Source organism: Anguilla rostrata, chromosome 17 (genome assembly GCF_018555375.3).
Source record: "Anguilla rostrata isolate EN2019 chromosome 17, ASM1855537v3, whole genome shotgun sequence".
Classification (NCBI taxonomy): domain Eukaryota; kingdom Metazoa; phylum Chordata; class Actinopteri; order Anguilliformes; family Anguillidae; genus Anguilla; species Anguilla rostrata.
In genome coordinates, this window is record NC_057949.1 from 26,968,917 (window position 1) to 26,989,118 (window position 20,202).

The following is a 20,202-nucleotide window of genomic DNA, read 5'->3' on the forward strand; positions in this document are numbered from 1 at the left end:
TGACCTCAGTGCCATTCACAGAGAGACAGAGGTCAAAGGTCAGTGATGTAGTCACATGATTACACTGTGGTTCTTTCATTGGAAGATAATCAATTAAACTGTGACTCCTGTCATAGATTTATTCATAAATTAAAAAAAAAAAAAACATTAAACACAAATACTGTATAATCTTTCCTGTTTCAAATACACTTTTGCATATATACATTTAGTCCTAATGAGCTATAAATACTAATTATGATTTTTATTTCAGTCACAAAATGATTTATAAGCTTTAAATATAAGCTTTTTCCACTGTCAAAGTAAGACCATACAATGGACCAAAATGGACACCTTAAAAACATTAAGGCATTACAATAACAATCAAAGAGGACATTAAACAGTCTCTTAACTGCTATACAGGTAACAGTGTAAAAAAAACATGTTGTCAAATGTATATCATGTATTGAAGTCTTGTATACGCACCTCATCATGACCACATCTGACACATCTGAATCTGGTTGCCAGAGTTTATTTATGCTCAGCTGTGCACTTTAAAATCTCCAGTGACACCAGGGCTCCGTTTCACTGGGTTGGCTGGATAACTGCGCTGAGTAAAACCCAGAACCCTCCCAAGTCTGCAACATGGACTGAAGTAAAAAGAGCTGTTCCAGGTTTTACTCAGTTTTACGCAGTTATCCAGCTAGCTCGGTGATCAGTGTTGCCAGATTTGAACACGGTGAACATGCCCAAAGCCATTTATCCCTGCACAAAAACACTGTTTTTTTAAAGTAGCCCAATTGGGCAGGATTGCGCCCAATCTGGCAACACTGTCAGTAATGCTGCCTTGTGAAAAACCCCCCTGGTTCAGCTGTGCACTCTACGCTCTGCAGTCAAATAAGGAACAGCAGTCTGTGTGTTAGTCTGTCCTCTATGTGTGCCTTGAGGGGGGGGGGGGGGGGGGGGGGATTTAATATCTACGTCTACACCTGTCCACACCTGGTAACCGAAATGGCACACCTGCCTGTGGGAAATGAGCAGCGAAGATCAAAGCAAACATTAATGAGCCAGACCTGCTTTCTGTTAGCATTTTGTTAAAAGACAAATGTTTTCAATAAGGCTGAGTCATCAAGGGGAGACTGGCTGGAACAAAAAACCAGGTTTGCACAGGGGAGGCCCAAAGCCTGACCTTGTGAAGTCTTGTACTAAAGAGAAGTGCAGAACTCCTCTTTAAGTACACAATAAAAAAATATTGTGCTCCAGACAAGCTGACGTAAATCTGGTGATGTTTAATTTCATAGTGTTTTTCTACCGCAGTCAGAAGGTCGGAGATAAACCACGGCACAGTTAAGAAGGGAAACATTAAAAGTGATATGAAAAGAGATATTAAAAGAGAGTCCAGTTGTTCTTCTGAGGGGATAGAAATGGGCTGTTGGTCTGTGGGGTCAAGCCTGCGCCAGAGGCCTCCACTGGCCCTCAACCTTCAGACAGAGCTGGGCTGAGAGATTACAGGCACGTATCAAAGATACTCTACACGGCAGAATGGTGGAAATAACCATTATGCCTGCCTGTCTGGTCAGAGCCGGAGTTGAATTGAATGAGTTGAATGGACATGAATTCCCAGGGAATGCGCGCCCTCTAACTCGACACTGTATGCTCAAATCTGACCCTCCACTCAAGATCCGGCTCTGGTTTTCTTGTCTTTTTCTTTTCTCCCAGGTAATTAACTGAACAATTAGTGCACCGGATTGGCCGGACGGTCTTCACACCTGACTCCCAGGTGAAGGGAGGGTGGAAAACAAGAAGTTCTCGACCCTCAAGGACCATTATTTGAGTAACGGGGCCCTAGCATCTCAACATGCTTCCAAAGGGGTGATGAGGTTCATAAGAGGCTACGATCAAGTGCGGTCCGTTTGGGTGAAGCGAAACTGCAGATCCCAGAATGCATCGGTGGAAGATCCCGGGGTCAGAATGTCCCCCCCGGTTGCTCGACAGTCGCACGCGCCCCGAGATCCGAGACTCCTTCTCCAATCTCAGCACATCCATCCCTCAAAAAAAAAAAAGAAAAAAGAAAAGAGAGCTTCTTCTTTTTTTGTTCTTGAAGCAAACCAAACGCACTTCTCCCGGCTTTGCCTTCCAAAGACCCCCCCCCCCCCCGTTTGTCAGCAGTTGAGGCGTCTCCCGCACCTGGAGTCTCGCGCGCACTCTTTGATCACCTGTCGAGCGGAATTCCTTTGCCGGATTAAAAGGGGAGAGAGAGAGAGGGAGAGAGAGAGAGAGAGAGGGAGAGGGAGAGAGGGAGAGAGAGGAGGAGAGAGAGAGAGAGAGAGAGAGAGAGAGAGAGAGAGAAAGGGAGAGAAACTTGTCTGAGAGCAAGTTACGCGTTTGTATCTTCAATGCACGGCTTCTCTCGCCATAATTAGAATCGACCTGAATTCCTAAAATTTGTTGCCATCCCCGCCTCACCTCTGCCGACCCACCCTGTGCGTCCCTCCCCTCTGAATTTGGGCCGATGCGCCCGATCGAATTGGACGGTGAGACGAAGCGCCTTCCCTTTTATCTGCGGCGTTTCCAGAAAGGTTTTTCTGTGAACTCGGAGGTTTGTGTGAACGGCAGAAAGTTCCTCATCCACCGGTGCCGTGGAAACAGCGGAGAGACAATCCCACTCCCACTCCCACTCCCACTCCCACTCCCACTCCCACTCCCACTCCCACGCCCACTCCACTCCCACTCCCACCCACTCCCACTCCCACCCCACTCCCACGCCACCCCACTCCCACTCCCACTCCCACGCCCACTCCCACTCCCACTCCCACTGCACTCCCACTCCCACTCCCACTCCCACTCCCACTCCCACTCCCACTCCCACGCTTGCTCAGGATCTACCTCTCTCATGCCCCCCACCCCCCACCCCCACTCCCCAAACATATACACACACCGCACCCACACCCACACACACGCAGGCATGTCTTATATGCACACACACACACCCCACAGCACACAAATACACACACACACACCCCACAACACACACACACACACCACAGCATACAAATACACACACACCCCACAACACACACACCCCACAGCATACAAATACACACACACACACCCCACAGCACACAAAGATACACACACCATGCATACTAAATACATACACACAAAGCAATAAGTGTGTGTGTGTCTGTGTCTGTATCTGTCTGTCTGTCAGAGAGTATTTCAATGCATGTGTGCTTCATTCACTGCCAGTGAGAAAATATCAGATTTGCTATCAGATTTTTTTTGTTCTTTGTTGCTGTAGTAATCCGTCCATATATCCATTATCTATACATGCTCATTCCTGGTCAGGGTCGTGAGGGGGTGCTGGAGCCTATTCCAGCATGCATTGGGCGTGAGGCAGGAATACACCCTGGACAGGTTGCTGTAGCAATGCTTTCTTTTCTTTTTTAATGGTGGTGTAATACATGTCTCTGCCACGTGATGGCACTGTGGTACTTAACAATGGTTCCAATCATAATGAAGAGGCAGCATTTACATTACATTACATTTTATTTGGCAGACACTTTAATCCAAAGCAACATACAATTAACTGCATGCCGAAAGTTGTTGGAACAACTACAGAACACAGGTCAGATAAGGTACAACTCTCAGGAAGTATCACTTATCCATAGCATTGAACATCAAAACTGGTTTTACAAGTGAGCTGTCTGAACTTTGCACAATAGCAGTACAATTTTGCTGCAAGACTTTTTCATTGTATGATCATAAATTAAATGAAGAAAAGAAGAACTGTTTAACTAAAGGTAATGTCTATCTGAAAAAATCCACAAATTCCTATTCCTCGCTGAAGTCTACAATGGCTGTGTCCCTCCCTCCTGGGAGTGAAACCTGCAACCTCTGTGTTATAAGCTCAGCTCCACGGCCAGTGTAGCATACTAAAATAAAATCCTGTTTAAGAAAGCCCTTTCCACCCTGTTATATTAACAGAATCGTTTGCCCTTGTTGGAACACTCAGAACTTCACCTCCCTCTCCTGATATATTGAATCTGAGCTCTACCTGCTGTTGTTTACGGTGGAAAGAAGAAAGCCAGCAGATGCAGGTGCTCTCCAGGATTAGGACCGGTGACCCCCCTGGAGTGAGGTGAGTCACTTCCCCTGTGCTGCTGGGCGTGACTCACCACACCTCTACCTTGCTTTCCCCCCTCCAAAATTCCTGTGGAGAAGGAGCTGTCTGACTGCCACCTGTCAGCCAGGTGAACTCACCTGACCTCAGTCCACTGCTGACTCAGGCGCTGAGCTGCCTTCATGTGGCTCGAGGGTTTTGGTGGCTCTGAACAAGAACGTTGTTATGTCCCCAAAATATGTAAAAAATATATATTTTTTTAAACTGCCTGTCTGGTGATGTCATCCTTTTCCCCCCTCTTACATGCATCTGAGCTGTTTCTGTCTCAAATGTAGACAGAATGTCTCCCCGGTTACTCAATGGCCTGTTCTCATCGTTAACACAACTGGCACAACAAGGAATCCTTCACTGGCACAGGCTTGGATTCGATCAACATTTGACTCACAAATAATTGCCAGCGTTTGTGTCTTTCGCTTCTTCGCGGACACATTTCGGCTAGTAATTTAGATGATCACGCTGAACTTGCCACATTGTTTACGTGAAGAAAAAAAAAACAATTAAATGAAAAAGAGAGACTAGAGGCTTAGATAGCCTGTGATTACATCTGGATTAGTCGACGTTGAGGCCCGCAGACCCTTTCTTTTGAGACGTACAAGATATTTTATTGTGATCTTTGAACCCTGTGTGGAAGTAGAGCTCCTGTGAAACACACTGGACTTTAACATTTTAATAATAAAAAAAACAAACAAAAAAAAAAAAACAATTGGTTTTAATCGTGCGTCAGAGTTCTGGACAGATGTTGACTGTATCCAGGCCACACCAGAGCAGTTTTTTTTTAAATGCAGTTCCCATGTCTGAGGCTGTCTGTCGCCTGCTAATCTTGAGAACAGTTCAGAAACATGTGTGTCTAAGGGGCAGAACTTCCTGTTTGTAACCTCGGATTATTTCCAGCTCTTGCACCATCCAGCATCTGTACACAGTTGTTTTTCCCCATTTTTTCTCCCCCCCTCCAACCTCCCCCCACCCGCCTATTTGAATTTTTCAGTCATACCTCTCGAGTTACTGTTGTGCCACCCACACCTCTGGCTGTAGCAGTAGAAGGGACTGTTTTATTGTTGCCTGGCATGTTGTTGGGATGAATTTACATAGCAGTTGCCCAAGGAACTCTGATTCATGCCTATACTTCTTTCTTTTTTGATATTTTGAATAACCTTCAAATTAGCTTTTTTTTCCAAAATAAGCTATAATTAATTGCTTCACCACTTTTCTTTTCCCCAACATTCTGGTCATTGTCGGAGAAGATCACAAGTGTCCACTAGGCGGCAGGCTTCTCATAAGGCGACTCTGCAAGACTCCAAAAGTATGCCAACTTCTTGCTTGAAGTAAACTTTAGTGCAGGCAATCTTACCAGCCTATGGCACAGGTAGGGCTCTGTCACCTGGCAGCTAAGAGGTAATGTATGAACTGAGATCTTTATACAATTAACAAGTATTTTACAAGTATTAAATATAAAATATTTTACAAGTACTATAGAAATTTTTACATTATTATTATTATTATTATTATTATTATTATTATTATTATTATCATTTGTTACTCTGATTAACTAAATGAATCAGATTGCTCAAAATCGTTAATCAGATGCAAGGCAATAATATTCATCTCCTTCTATTCAGAGGCACATGTAGTATTTCTATCACAGACAAAAGCGAGAGTCCAGGGCACAGGGAGAATGCTAAATAATAATGTAATGAATCATATTTTTCCTCACAGAGATGGACCAGCACACAGCTTGAAAGTTCAAGAAAGCCTCTTCTGAAGGGCTTTCTGGTGAAAAGTCCACTTCTGATAAGGACAGTCACGGCCACAGTGAGTCAGAACCTTGGTTTTCAAGAACATTCCATTCCATCCAGCCCAGGCACCGCATATGAGCTTTGGCAGGAATCCAAAATGTATTCAGGTTTGCTTTGTTTTAACAGGAAAAAAAAAAAACAAATGTTTTAAATGTTTATTCTTTTGTTGCTATGGGGGGGACTTTGGATACATGGTGCTGGCTACCTAGCAAAAACAGACATAAAATGAACTAGAAAGAGCTTTTAGGGCTGCAAGTAAAGTTATTGCCACGGACAGAATTATTGTGGCTGACCTATACCGATATCTAAGGTGCAGGCAATTTCTTGGGGATTTTAGCTTCCCACTGCACACCAAACTGTGCCATAAGAGGAGATGCCTGAGAAGCAGACCATATGAATGACAATTAGACAATTAAAATTGAATTAGTGTTATTGTATTTATGTGGGGTTTTTGTCACTGTCAAAACTGGACTGAGGACTTTATTAAAAAAATACCATAATTTGGCAACTGCTTTAAGAGGCTCACACAGCCCAGAACAATCTTAGTGTGGTGACTCAGATAAAAGTAAATGTAGGTTTGTACAATTTGCAGTGGTCAAATGTAAAATAAAATTGATTAGTCCATGCCCTAATCCCAAACAATTAACATGTTTAGCTTCTTTTTTTTTTTTTTTTACATACTGACCATTTGTACAGCTTAAATACCAGGTTCAATAGTGTGACCGTGGTGCCACATTGAATTTTAAACTTCTGAGGTGACAAACTCAGTTCCCTAACCATTACATAACCCCCCCCCCCTCCCCACCCCCAAACCCCACCCCCACCCCACTTAGAGGAAATTGTAGTTGAGTCAAATGAAACCCGTCAAGTTCGCCCCCCCCCCGCAGTTTAGAATTTCAGTCAGGCTGGCTAACCGTGAGGATTAAACCGCTTTTATATATCCTCCGCCTCCTTATGTGTGACTGGACGAGACTGTAAAACCAGGAAGTGTGTGACGGAGGATCTTTCAGTGCGGGGTTAATCCCACCACCCCTGTCCAGCCGAAAGAAAAAAACTGGCAACACCCAGAAAAAAGACAACAGCCGTGAAACAGGACACAAAGAAGACTGTGATTCATTTACGACCTGTGCCTGAGAACACCGTCTCTGTACACACTGCTCGGACTTCATCACGTTTATTAAACAAATGGCAATATCTCTCTGCCTGCCTATATTTACACTGTTAATTATCACGTGGTCTATAAATTAGACTGCCTTCGTTTTGGTTTCAGTTAATTAATTCTGGTGACTTTTAGTTTCAGATTTTCTGATGACGTCCGGATAAAAACATGCGAGTAAAAGCTGTGAAGTTAAACATCTTAGTAATGCCAACCATCTCTGACATTACCTCTAGTGTGACCAAATACGGCATTTAAACACGTTTGACTTCCCTGGTGGAAATTCCAGCTACCAACCCAAGAAGCAATCTAGCTGGATATCATCTGGAATCTGATGATGGTCTTTTGTCTGTGCGAAGCTGGCCCCCCAGCTGTAGATGGTCTTGTCAGCACAGTTGCTCTCTCAACCATCTTGTTGCCAGCTTGACCATCTCAAAACCAGCTTCAAACCAGCTTGACCAGATTAAAACGAGGCTGGAATCAAACTGGAATTTACACCGGGCTTGTGAGAGACTGTCATTAGCATGTGACACTTAAACATAAGTATGTGGCAGACTGAACCGCAGGGTGACCACGTGGCTTATAGTTTTTGTGGCAAATACTGTAAAAAAAAGGGATCAATTCCCATAACGTAAACGGCTTGTTTCCTCTTACAATGAACTCCTCTTACTCAATGCCCCCCCCTCCCCCCAGACTCGCCCCGTACATGGTCACAAAATCAAATTCAAATTCCATGAGACATCGTACGGTATCACGTCATTCATCATAATCATAGATCAACAATAATTCATTGTTGATTACATGGCTTATAATAGGTTCATTATGTTCGTGAAAGAAAAGAATAAACCATGCTTATACTCTGAACTGAAGCCAGCCTACTCGTATTGCTATTTTGCGTTACAAACCATCACCAAAGCTTTACTTTGTAATTTACTCCGATACTTTTACTGTAATCGGGGGGCGTGGTTGGCCAACGGGCTTCATCCATTCCCCAAAACAAACACACGTCCTTGTTCTCCAGCAGTTCAATCAATCCCCGAGCGCCTCAATTACAAGTCACGCACCTTATTTCTTGCGATCTGTTTCGATTACTTTAGCCTTGAATCCCAGCTTTTTTTATCATACAGGAACTCATCTAGCAATTGTCAACAGGCTGAAAAGAGAGCGAGATTCGTGTATGTGCACGAGATTGATCTCGGAGCGAGACGTGTTGCCTATGTCCGGGGAAACTTCGATGCTGTCCGGTCTGCGAAAGAACATGAACTTCAACTGTGGTAGGACTGAAACTTAAGTTAATAAAAATCATTTTCTAACAAACGTTACACACATAGTTAGACTGAAGGGCTCCGTAGTTACCACTTTATGTTGCAACTATCCTTGCGACACTTCATTCAGTTTGTGTCATATGTGGAAAGTAGGCAAGATAGGTAACAAGTGCTGCGGTTGAACAAACATTGATTCAGGGGATTTGTGACATATCAATGCTGACGTGTATCTAACCATAGGTTCTGGTTTTGAGTTGCTGGTTACGACAGGGTGTATTTGAGTTTGTACCCACGGGCGTAGAGAATCTTTGTGCCCAACAGAATGGTGTCGCTTGTTAACCTTGTCATTCACAGTTGCCTAACTTGGAACAATCTCAATACAACGAGTTAGCTGCAAACTCGAATGCCGGTTAATTTGCTAACTTCGCTGCATTGCAGTCTCATTCAATAGCCTGCTCTAAAAAAACGTGGCGTGGTTTCATATCTGAATGTTAACCAAGGTAGGCTACATGTATAGCAAGCGACGGTGTACCTCTGTTTCGTGTGGATGTCATAAATTAAACCGACATGACTAGTTAGCCCGCGAGAGCCACCTTTGGGCTTAGCGATCATTTCGTATAGCTAGTTCTATCCACGGCTACAGCGGAGCACGCGTTTCGCCAGGGTCTGAGAACTAATAATTTTATTTTACGCTATATGCGCCATATGACAGTTGCACTTTAACGTGGAATGCTGCGGTGTTTGTTTTAACAACCACGGTCGTAACACCGTATTTAGCAGCATGTATGTAATTATTGACAAGACGGGCTGCAGTGTGTGGAAGTGATTCCTCAATTTGCATACAGTACCGGACCGTAGCTACCGGTCGGCTGCAGTGACCTTCCAACGCTTCGAAACCCGTAGAACGAACTGCATCTGAAACTGATACTGAGCGTTCGAATGGTAACTATGGTACAATAGACATTCCCTTTCAGAAAAGATCATTAATTTATTTACCAATTTTTTAAATACATTTTTAAAATTCTCTTACTACTTCGCAATTGCCATGGATCTTATACAGGAAATTCTGATGTTCCTGTTTAAATAGGAAAATTTAATAGCAGGGCCAGTAATGTCGTATCAGGCCAATTCTCCGTCGCGGGTAATACTTCCCCCCCCAAGATGATTCAGATTAGTGTTCAACTTATGGTGTTGGACCGAGGACAGCCCACATTAAACGCATGGGAGGAAGTGGCCTGCAGTTTGTGCTGTCTGTTTGTGCTGTTATTCTCTCTGCCTCTCCCCCGTACACCACCCTGTGCACTTCCCATACCCCTGTACACCCCCCCGTACGCCCCGCCTGCACACCCCCATACACCACCCTGTACACTGATCTGTACCCCCCCCCGCACACCCCACCTATACACTCCCCTTGTACACTCTCCTGTACACTGCCCTGTACACCCCCTGTACACTCCTCTGTACACCCTCCGTACACTCTCCTGTACCCCCATTGTACACTACCCTGTACACCTCCCTGTACACCCCCCCCTACACCCCACTTATACACTCTCCTGTACACCCAACCTGTACACCCCAACTGTACACTTCCCTGTACACTCCCCCTGTACACTACCCTGTACACCCCTCATACATCCCCCCCTGTACACCCCCGTACACCACCCTGTACACCCCCTGTACACTCTCCAGTTCTCCTCCCCGGCGCCCTACCTATGTTCCCTTCTCGGCGATCCTGGCATTGTCTCAGTTGCTGCACAGGCTGTGTGGGTTAAAGAGGCTTCGCTTCCAGGCCTGTAGGACGACAGGCTGACTGCCAGAGGCTCGGCAGGCTTCCCCATTCGTCGAGGTCTAATGAGCACTTTAGTACCGCTCTGGAGTGACATGTTAAATGTTATCAGATCTGTTTTCCTTGGGCTAACGCAGTCAGAAAACCTATCTGCCCACACGGTCCCCCGAGGGATCTCTCACCCAGTTTGCACACGAACGGCGAATCTGCGTTCAAGGTTATCCTTTTATTCTGCAGTTTTTGAGTGCCTGTGTTCTGTGGAGAAGGGTGTTGTAAATCATCGACATGGAGCTTTTGGGTTCTGTAGAGAAAGGTGTCATGGATCATCTATGTGGAGTGTTCAGGTTCTGTAGAGAAGATCTGAATTGATCATGATATGGGGTGTTCAGATTCCGAAGGGTAGGAGGCTGATCAGGTTCTATATTGCAGTGAGATATGACTCACTGATATTACTGCTGTATTCTGTAGAGAATGGGGGTCGTCGTTGGGTGGGTGGGTGGGTGGGTGGGGGGGTGGCAGTCGGGCCTGCTAGACCACTGCATTCATATGAACAGGTCTGACGGGGACATCTGGTTGGCCAGGGAGCTCAGCCTCAGTCGTGTTGTATGTAAGTAACACAAACACAGCTGAGGCCCTGTGATTGTTGTCATGGATCTGACAGTAGTCATGGAGATTTTTTTTGTTGCTTCTGACGGGTGGGCTAAATTATTTGCGGCACACCGCACTGATGGCAAAACTGATAAGGCTCAGAGAGCCAGCTTCAAACGTTTGTGTGTACTGTGTGTGTGTGCATGTGTGTGTGTGTGTGTGTGTTTGAGCGTCACAGTTTATCTGGGTTGTGAAACTAAGTGCGAACTAACCCAGTGAACTAATTTCTCCCTGTTTCCTTCTGCCGTGACAATGTGCCACAGGTAATGTGGTTAATGATCTGCAGTCTGCAGAGCTCGTTTGTATGCACAGGTCATCTTCTTTCTCAACGCTTGATTGGATCCTGCTTATCTTCTTTCTCGGTGTTTGATTGGATCCTGCTTATCTTCTTTCTCAGTGTTTGATTGGATCCTGCTTATCTTCTTTCTCTGTGTTTGATTGGGCCCTGCTCAATTTCAAAGTGTGGACAGTGATCCAAGTTAAAAGCCCTTCTCGTCAGCGTCTGTTAGCAGGCCAAGCTGTAAAGGTTCTTTTGGTTGGTGGGTGGGCTCACCACTGAGTCTAATGCAGCGGTGTCACACCGAATCCCGGTGTCTGCCGCTTTTTGGCTGGTACTGTATGTAAGCGCGCTTCTGTTTCAGCCAAATACTTGTTACTTTACGTAACAGCTGTGCTGGTCATGTTGGACCACAGTTTTTTCACCGTGGTGTACGCATGGTCTGAAGCCACCATGTAGCAGCTCAAGGCTTTATCAAAAAATGTGACGTGTCAAATAAAAAACATTGGTCTGATTTCAGTAGTTTTGAGCCGAGCTGTCATGAAACCCAGAAATGCACGGGCGCTTTTGTCTGTCTCTTCGTGACCCTGTCAGTGTTGAAACGGCAAATGATGGTCAGATGAACATAATAATAATAATGGTTTGCATTGATATGGCTCTTTTCTCACACTCAAAGTGTTTTATGAGGGGTGATGAGGGAGAAACTCTCCTCAACCGCCACCGATGTGTAGCACCCACCTGGGTGAGGCACGACGGCCATTTTGTACCCGAACCCTCACCACACCTCAGCTGAGGTGGAAAGGGAGAGAACAGTTTTTTGCCAAACGAACTGGGGGGGGTGATTAGGTGGTAGGCTGAGAGAGCCAGGCGGGGAATTTAGCCAGGAACGCTGGGATGGGACAGGGACACGGGTGACTCTGCTGAGCCAAGTTTCGTCATGACGACGGGTCTCCATTTGCATTGTTCCCAAGTTTATTCCTCGGCTTGGCCTCGCATGGAACGAGTTTTCCCTGAGGTCAGTATCAGTGGGTGGGGATACGGGTGATGGGGCGAGGTGGTGTGCTGCCTGTCACCCAATCGTGGCTCGAATGTATACGAGGGATGGGTGCAGTTTACTCGAATGCAAGTGGACGGGAGTGAGGTATTGCTCTTTTTTATTGGTTAGAATTTGCGAGGGTAATTTACTTGCAAAACTTGTTTTACAGTGAGGCTTCAGCAGGGTGTATGCACACGGATTACTGCTCAAGGCCCTCAAACAGGCGAAACCAGGCAACGGTGCCTCTAATGATTTCGCTTCCGAAAAATGGACACCGCTTAGGCATGTGCCCTCTGAAGATTTGATATGTGGAGGAATATGTGGGATGTTGCACTTGCAAACTGTTTTCAAATGGAGCTCCACGTTGTCTCAGCCACATGTATTACTGCTCGGCATAAACAGAAACCACAAACGTGTTTGTCAGGTGTGATTTGGTTCCAAACGAGTGTACACGTTAGGATTGGTGCCTCTGACAGTTGTGCATGATGTGAAGCAGGTGTGGACTGTGCCAGACAGTGACACTGTTTGCTGGAGCATTTGTCTCTTAGCCTACATGTTACTGTTAGCCTGTGTGTGTGGAATTTAAAGACACAGATATTGAAAAACGTTGTTGTTTGTTGTCAGTGTGGTGTTGTTGAGTTTCACTTACTGAGCAGTGTGGGACACAGTTAGCCTGAGCAGTGTGTGGCACTGTTAGCCTGAGCAGTGTGTGGCACTGTTAGCCTCGGTAGTGTATAGCACTGTTACCCTGAGCAGTGTGTGCCACTGTTAGCCTCAGTAGTGTCGCGCACTGTTAGCCTCAGTAGTGTTGGGCACTGTTAGCCTGTGTAGTGTTGGACTCAGTTGGTTCCTTCCTGGTAATCACGCCAGAATGATAAAACCTTCCTATGATCTGGAATGTGCTCATGGCCATGATAAGGAGGAGTAATTTGTGCATATCAGGGTGACTTATTCATTAAGGTGCAGCTGAAGCTAATCGTACTGCAGGATGTTTACTGCAGCATTTCCCAGCTCCTGGAGACTTTTTAATGCTTTTCTGAAGCGCTTTAATTAATTAATTAATTGGATTTAAAATGAATCCGCTGCTGATTGTCGTCTGTGCTGAATACCAAAAAACCTGCTCTTCAGCGAGTTAACTGATCAATGACAGCAAAAACCAGCAAACGCCATGGCTCTCAAAGATCAGGGTTGAAGACCCTCCCCCCCCCCCCCCGGTCTGGGTTGCATTTTCATTTTGGCATCCCTCCTTGGGGGCGACATAGCTCAGGAGGTAAGACCGTTTGTCTGGCAGTCGGAGGGTTGCCGGTTCAAACCCCGCCCTGGGCGTGTCGAAGTGTCCCTGAGCAAGACACCCAACCCCTAGGCTAATTGCTCCCAACGAGCTGATCGGTACCTCGCATGGCAGCCTTTCACCGTTGGTGTGTGAGTGTGTGTGTGTGTGTGTGTGTGAATGGGCGAATGAGAGACATCAGTTGTAAAGCGCTTTGGATAAAAGCGCTATATAAATGCAGTCCGTTTACCATTACCATCCATATCCTTCACAGCGAGCGGTGACTTACCGGGGCCTCTCTGGCGTGTCCCCAGATGAGCCGTGCTGTGGAAGGGGCCCGTTCGTCAAACGCGGGGACATTTAATGTTGTGGCAGCCTTGCCTGCGTGCGGCTTCCTCAGTCAATCACGGGCCTGTGAAATTGGGCAGCTGCCCTGCCGTGCTGTGGTCTGACGTCTCTCCCTTTATAACCTGATGGAAGAGGCTCCGCTGTTTCCCGCCTGGGACCTTCTCCCGCGTCGTCGCGCTCGCCGCTGTTAATTAAAATGGACGTTTGCGGGTTTTACGGGTGGAGGAAAATTCAATTGAAGTCTTGTCCCATCGCCGTATTAACAGAGGTATGCGTGGGAGGTTTTTTCCGGAAACATTTACAGATGGGACTGCTCGAAAAGAAAGTGCCATCGGAGTGTTAGGGTTGTATTTCGGTGGCGAATCTTGTGTGCGGTGAGTCGCGTATAAACGTCTCTCTGATTGGCGATTTGTCAGTGGTCAAGGCCTCATCGTTGTCCATTCCCACGAAGTGTGAAGCATTCTATTATTTACGCTTTCATTAAAATTCTGACTTTTATTTTTGAGTACGGAATTGATGGAAAGCACTTTTCAGTCTATTCTTCTGTCCTGATTCCTGCTGGTTTCTTCATAGCTGTAAACAAAAAAAAATGCCTTCAATCATTTACAGAGGAGTCACTGAACTCCTTAAAGTGACTCAACATTTTGTTTACCTTTGGAGCATTCACCTGTGTCCTGTACCTGCATGGGGTGTGGGTAGGGGGTGGGGGATTGGTCACCTTGACTTTTATACATAGCCAGATTTTTTTTTTTTCAATTCACGTTGGATGGGGGGTAAGGTTGACCACAGTGCTGGTCAGACCTGGGTCAAATACATATTTGTTTTGGATTCAAATACTTTTCTGCGCTCTATTGATCTTGCCTGGTGTAATTGAGCCAGCCAATATGACCAGAAGGCAGGGTTTGCACTTATTGAGAGTATTTCATTGGTTCCAATACACCAGACAAGTTCAGTATAGTGTAGAAAAGTATTTGAATCCAAAACAAATACGTATTTGACCCAGGTCTGGTGCTGGTTGCAATGGTTTACTTGAATAACAGTGAGAGGTAGTGGCCCTAGCTGGGTGTTGAGTTAAAAACTAACAACGCCTGTGATGAGATGCCCGAGTGAACACTTTTGTGGTGAAAAGTTGGTGAAACACTGTCTAGGGGTTCAGCTGAATACCTGGCTATGTGTAGCCAACTAGGTGTGTAGCCAGGCTATATCCGGGTAAGGCCTGAGCTATTTTTGGGATAACCTGGTCTGTTTATGTCAAAACATCTCTCAACCGGGATTTCTACCCCTCCAGACTTCTTGATGCCAGCTTTTCCTTACTGGAGTAATAACAGAGCACTTCATCTGTGGCGTATGTTAAATTACATGACTTCAGACAGACTCAAATGATCTGAAATCACCCAAATAAAAAGAAGCTTACAGTAGCCTACCGCTGGGTAACTGCCAATAGCAGCAACAAGCCCCCCCCCCCACCCCCCTTGAAGCCTTTCTGGTTCCAAAATGGCCAGCCCCCATCCAGAGCTGTTCGTTGGCTAGGCGGCAGTTGCCATTGCTGCCGTTGGACCCTCCACAGGATGTGGTCAGATATGTGGGGCAGGAGGAAGAGGGACGGCTACAATACTGCAGACTCATGGTGCTTTCCTCCCTCCCCTCCCCTCCCCTCTCTCTCTCTCTTTCTCTCTCCATCCCCCTTCTCTTTCTCTTCTCTCTCACTCCCCCCTCTCCTCTTTCTCTCTCACTCCGCTCCTTCTTTTGCTCTCCCTCCCCCTCTCTCTTTCTCTCTCAGCCCCCTCTCTCTCTTTCTCCCTCCCCCTCTCTCTTTCTCTCCTTCCCCTTCTCTCTCTTTCTCTCTCACTCCCACTCTCTCTCATTCTCCCTCCCTCCCGTTTCTCACTAAAACCACTTCTCTCTCACTGTCTCCAGCCCTTTCTCTCCCCCTTCTTTCTCTCTTGCTTTTCCTCTTTTCCTTCCCCTGCTCTCTTTTTAATTTTATTTCATCCCTCTCTTCATCCTTCTCTCCCTCCTCTCCATCCCTTCCTCTCATCCTTACCTTTGTCTCTCTCCCTTCATCTCGCCCTCTCTCTGTCCCTCTGTCTCTCTCCCTTTCTTTCGGTCTCTTTTCTCTCATCTCTTCACCCCCCCGCCTCCCCCCCGCCCTCTCCGGTCCTGTCCTCTCTCAGTCATGTGTTGCAGGCAGGAGATATGGCCGTTATTCTGAACTGAATAAGTGACCCATTATCAAGGTTGCATTTCCTCAGGCTTCGGCTTTGGGGACTCCTCTCTCCGGCCCTCCCAAGGGGCGGCAGTGTAGTGTAATGGGTAAGGAGCTGGTCTTGTAACCTAAAGGTTGCAGGTTCGATTCCCGCATAGGACCATTGATGAAGGTACATAACCTGCATTTCTTCGGTGTATATCCAGCTGTATAAATGGTTGCAATGGGTAAAAAGTTGTGTCAGTCGCAGTCAGAATCCCTTCCCACTAATTAACTTCCCTGAACAGTGGAACTTTTCACGAGGAGATGGCTGCACCTACAGTTTGAGTGCAGGGAAGTCTCCACGTTGTGATGAATGGTTTTTTAATACTAGGGAGGATGATCAGTGTGGTGAGATCTGAAATCCCTGTTCCTGTCCCCTGAATGTGTTACTGTGTCGAGTAGCTTTGGTATTCAAAGCCCAGCACCCAGTGACCTGGACAGTGTAAGGACTAGAATGCACATGGATTGTTGGAATGCACAGTGTGAGGAGTAGAATGCACATGGATTGTTGGAATGCACATTGTAACAAGTAGAATGCACATGGATTGTTGGAATGCAGACCAGCATTCAGCTGCAGGTTGATACTCACTGTACTTTCTGCATTGGCTGTGATTTCTTAAACACCACAGGCAAGCGATCTACAGAGAATTAGCCAGTAATCTAGTTTAAAAAGGAAAACTTCTGTTGCAAGACACAGTGCTTAGGAGCTAATCCACAACAGTGCGGTCTTTGTCCATTCTCAGGCTCTGGGTTATGTTGCTTTGGCCACTGTTGTGGCTGTGGTTACAGGTTTTAAAAGCTTAGGTTATCGCTCTAAGCTGGTTGTGGCGCTCTGAGCTGTCCCCATGGCAGACTGAGGCCAGGCGTTCCTCCTCTCTCTGAAGCGCTGCAGCGAGACGGGTGGAGGTGTGCAGGTGGGGCTCCTGGGGCTGGCGCTCTGTTCTCACACCACGCCCCAACAGGTATTTATGTAACTGTGGCTGTGGAGGATATGAAGTTCTGTACGTTTATTTTTATGCTGCTTTTAAAAAGTGCCAGAGTGTCCCCATACCAGGCTGCTCTCAAACAGCTCCTCTGTCAGTGAGTCAGGAGTGTAGTGTGTATTACTTGGCGTATTATGTGTAAGTCAAGCATGTAGGAGCTGTAAATATATAGGGGGTACACAGACAATGTGGGGGGGAGGGGTGGGGGCTGGGGCTTTGTTCCAAGTTGAGTGGTTCTTTGGCTCAGAGTCGTGCACAGAACTTGTGTAACTGCACAGCTCGGAGTGGATTGGTCCTAGGTGATTCACCTGTAATTGTTCTGACGCTGTCAGAGCCAGGCAGACTGCAGGCTTGTTGTTGGGGGGGGATGGTGAACGGGGGAGGACGTAATTAAGAAAGATTACATTTTGTTAAAATTCTAGGATTGCAACTGTGGTTGCAACAAAAAACAAGCATACCCAGGGTAGTGATCGACTGTTAAGGGCTCTTCCAGCTGATGGCCAGTACCGATAAAACAATAACGGGCCAAAGGACCAAAAGTACAGGTGATCGTTAGCATCGTTAGCATCGTTAATTAAAAGGTTTCCTATGACAGAATGGCGACATAAAGCAAAATCAGCGTTCAAAATGCATAGCATTTGTATTCTTAAAATTGGGCCCTCAGGTTTGCTGTGTTTTGAGAGCCCTTATTATAAAGTTTTGGATGCTTATTGTGCATTGGTGTTAGTGTTTACATAGTGCCACTCCTGACCCAGCTTCTTTAAAGTTAGTCTGCACTACACTTGATTATTGTTCAACTTTCTGGAATAGGGGAGAAAAGTCATAAATAACCAGATTTGAAATTGGAGCAGCATTAAAGTTCATAGCGCTCAAATAGGGCATTCGATGTCATTGGGTTATTCTTAGAGGTTGGCATATTGATCATAATTTCAGGAAATTCATAATGGGACTGTTACTCAAGTGTGATGGTGGAAATCAATTGCTCATACAGCCCAACTAATTCTTATAACGAAGGCAGAGTTATATTAATGTCTAAAGCACCATCGCAATGCATGCATGTGTCTTTGTGTCTCTGTGTGTGCGTGTGCGTGCGTGTGCGTGTGCCTGTGTCTGTGCCTGTATAGAGAAGCATCACACACACACAAAGGTGATTGTTGCTGAGAGGACACAAGTGTTTACCATTCAGTCCAAAATCACAATCCGAGCAAATAGACGACATCTAGATTACTCTTCTGATGGTCATCATTAGTTCCAGTGCGGTGACACAGAATAATAAGCATTCGCTAGACTGTTATTAATGTAGGTCTCATTCTCGCTAGGTCTTCAAGAGTAGACTTTACTGCCTTTTGATCCAGTCAACTACCGCGTTATAATGACATGCAGCAACTAACGCTGCTAAGGGAGGCTAACTCGGTCTACGTTTTGGTGCACTTCCATCTTTTTTTTTTTTTTTCCATAGACTGTGTTGTTGCCGTTCTCGTTGTTAGTGTTAATCAGTTTAACCTTCAGGGTCCAAGTTGAACTATGCGGTTGTTCCCTGCACTTGGACCGGTACTTCTCTCTAGGGGTTTCGTCATACTTGTTCCTGGTTATGGTTATACACTTTGTTGTACGTCGCTCTGGATAAGAGCGTCTGCCAAACGCCTGTAATGTAATGCAATGTAATGTAAAATGAGCTGGAGGACTTTTAGCCAGCCGCAACAGGAGAAAGGGGTAGACTAAACGAACTGGGCGCATGTCCACCATGCGATGCTGAAAAGGTTTGCGTTTGTTCAAAGTCACGTCACACACCTGCCAAGACTGCTCCTCTTGATTTGTTTGGATATTTGCATGTCCAACAGTCTCTTTTATTGCGGCTGGCTACACGTCTCTTTGTACTGAATGTGGTTATCAGCGTACATTTGGGCTGTTTGCTTTCATACTGGGATATCGGCGGCATCGATATGAAGCAGCCGATACCCGATATGTGAAAAATGTTGGATACTGGCGGATTAATATCAGTGAACTGATAATCAATCAATCACCAGTCAATCACTAATCCCGCGGTCCCCCAGGACCGAGGTCAGGAACCACTGCTGTAGAATATGATTTGAGTAACATTGAGCCTCATTCACAAAACTTTTCTTACATTTGTTCTTAAAATTGTTCCCACATAAAAGCAGAACGAGATTCATGACACGTGCAAAACTTTGTTTTTGTGCATATCGCAGGTGTGCGAGGTGACGAATGCTGTGACTGTTTGTAAATTTTATGCGCAATCATGCTCATGTGATTTGCATGAGGAAGCAGCCATGAACAAATACAGATAAGAAAATATTATCAACGCCAAAATGTTCTTTGAAACGTTCTTACATGTGCTAAATCTGTAGTGTTATGTTTGTGAAGGGAGGGCACAGAAGTACCAAAAACAGAGGTGCCAAATTATTTTAACACCTGTCATTTTTGGAAATTGAATTTATTGCTTGTTTAAAAAAAAAAAAAAAATTTTGCTGACCAATTGTAGCAATATAAAAGAACATTTAAATTTTGTTTTTGAGCATATGTAAGCAATTTCAGAATTTGAGCAATGTAGTTAATTATTTTGGGAGCAAAAGTTTTTGATTTGCTCATTTTTCAGGTGAGCATTTTTATCCGTGAGCAAATTGACAATATTCTGGCCTTGGTTTTTGGCGTTCTGCGGGATCTTTTGAGAAGTGGGGTTGATGAGTTGGCCAGCAAGCTTTTGGAAAATATTTTTAATCGGAGGAGATCTGACTTGGACTGTGAAATCTGAAGCGGCTAATGCCTTAAATTAACTTTAGTCCTTATCTCACAGTTGTGGGGATCCGACCAAGTGTCTTGGAGCTGTTGCGTGGCGGGGTACAGTGATGAGAGGTGAAGTGCTGGAGAGGGGCTGTTTTGGGAGCAGTTGTCTGTGAAGGCCGTTGGGGACAGTGTTTTGGGAGCAGTTGTCTGTGAAGGCGGTTGGGGGATGTGTGCTCGATGGAGAGTGCTTAGTCAGAGGTGTTCCTCTATAAGACGTCTGTTTGAGACACTCTTCCCTTTTTTACAGACCATGTCCCCTCTGTTCTCCCTCTCTGTCCCTCTGACTTCCTCTCTTTCTCTCCCTCTCGTTCTCTCCCTCTCGTTCTCTCCCTCTTCCTCTGTCTCCCTCTCTTTTTCTCTCTCCCTCTCTTTCCCCCTAACTTCCTCTATCTCCCTCTCTCTTGCTCCTTTTCTCCCTCTAACTCTTT

At 45.7% G+C, this 20,202-nt stretch overlaps 2 protein-coding genes across 2 annotated transcripts in view; one reads left to right on the top strand and one right to left on the bottom strand.

The window, feature by feature from the left end:
- scpep1 (serine carboxypeptidase 1) overlaps window positions 1-20,202 on the bottom strand; it is a 397,664-nt gene that overhangs the window by 175,352 nt on the left and 202,110 nt on the right. The window lies entirely within an intron of this gene.
- The window catches only part of LOC135242955 (testis-expressed protein 2-like), a 40,110-nt gene continuing 28,032 nt past the window's right edge, over window positions 8,125-20,202 (top strand). Inside the window, exon 1 of the mRNA XM_064314323.1 lies at window positions 8,125-8,382. The gene's annotated coding sequence lies outside the window, so the exon portion shown is untranslated. The remainder of the gene's footprint in view (window positions 8,383-20,202) is intronic.